The sequence below is a fragment of the Aulonocara stuartgranti genome (assembly GCF_965226115.1).
Source record: "Aulonocara stuartgranti genome assembly, chromosome: 8".
NCBI lineage: Eukaryota > Metazoa > Chordata > Actinopteri > Cichliformes > Cichlidae > Aulonocara > Aulonocara stuartgranti.
This window is the reverse complement of record NC_138959.1, coordinates 16,904,387-16,906,239: the sequence shown is the minus strand read 5'-3', so window position 1 is coordinate 16,906,239 and position 1,853 is coordinate 16,904,387.

Here is a 1,853-nt window from a genome sequence, read left to right as displayed (position 1 = left end):
TTTGCTTGTGAGTTTGAGAGACACATGGTGCTGTAAATAAGTTAGCCAGAAACTTGGCCTGAATGTTTCCAATGATGTTAAACTATGACTTTCTTCCGACCGCTGCATGTGGAAAATTAATTCAGGTCTGCTTTTCACCTGAAAGTGACAAACTAAGACATTTTCATTATTATTATCACTGCTTCATCTCTCTCTCTCTCTCTGTTTTTGTGAACAGTCCTTTCTTAAAAGCAGAAAATGAGATTGTAGTTGTTCTTGGCTGATCAACACAAAACCCTTTTCCTATGATTATTTTTCATCTACAATGTAAATTTTGTCTCTTTTTCACTCTTTTTTTTTTTTTTAAATAGCTGGTGACCTGCAGAATCACCGCTCTCACAATCAAAGGCAATTACTTTTACACAGCGCACAGAAGCACTGTGACATCAAACACATTCACACTCACTTTTTCATCTGTGTAAATAAATCATTTGGCTGATGATATGTGCCATGGTGATCCATAAATATGATCACAAGTTTATTTAATTATTTTTCAACCCAACAAAACAAATAAACAAAAACATAATGCTGATGCTATGAACACTCTACACACAAGTCAAGGTGCAGAAAAACTGCTCACGGAAACGCTGCACACTCCAGTTATCACAGTTATCATAGTTCTGTTTGTGTGAATTATCTGCTTTCATTATTAATACCAGTTTATAGGTTGTTATCCTTGCTATTATTAGTTTGAATGCATTAAAATTAAGTTGTAATTTAGCCTTTTGTTTATTTTACTTTATTCCTCCTGTATTTATATCTATTCAGTCGGGTCTGTTTCCAACCCTTTTTTAAACTACTTCAAACTACTGTGATCTCTAATTTTCACTGGGTGAGGGATTATTATGTTCTTCCTAGTCTGAACTGCTCTCTTCACCTGAGCTGCTATCCTATTCTGAGTTACTGTCTTCTTTGTTTCTTACAGTCACGTACACAATGTCCCTCTTTTCCACACCTCCAGCATGTAGTGTTAAAGTCACTGTTTGGTGTGTGTGTGTAGCCTCTACCTCTTGCTCTTCCACTATGCATTCCTCTCTCTTTCTTTTGGATTAGTCCTGCTCCGGCTTGCTGTTTTTCTAAACATTTCTCATCAGGTGTTAATTTTACTTGTTTATCACCCATTTTCAAAGATTTTGCTGGGCCGTCGCTGGCACGCTTGACTTCAGAGTGGTTTACTGATACGGCCTTCGACTTCACCCTAACGGTGAAGCGGTATCAGTTTTATGAGATGAAACTCAACCGTTCTCCTTTGTCACCAGCACATGAGCCTCAGCAAAGAAAACAAAAAATGGAAGTGGTTCAGCAGCGTATTGTGCTGTAAAATCAACTTACTTCCAGACACATACACACACATAGACATTTGCGAGCTAATTTGTCACGAGATAATTTCGGCTACCTCTAAAACTGGTCAAAACACAGTTCCTTTTGGCGAATTTAAACCTAATTTGTCACGAGATAATTTCGGCTACCTCTAAAACTGGTCAAAACACAGTTCCTTTTGACGAACTTAAACCTAATTTATCACATTTCTTTAAACTTTTGCGGCCGTCTTATATACCAAAATAGTGTTTCTCACTCTCTGATGTCTCACTGGTGATTCAGATCATCGGACTGAATCCCACCGCCATGGACCAGATTAAAAACACCGGCCCAGACCCGAATTTAACGTCCTGGGGCTCTCTCCTTGTCCAAGAGGGCTGTGCACAGGCTTCGGTGCTGGCTCCCCACGGCGTCAGGAATCAGTGCTGGATCCTGGAACAGAGTCACAGATAACAGTTCTGATATTTTCTGATCCGGCTACGAAGGACCAAATA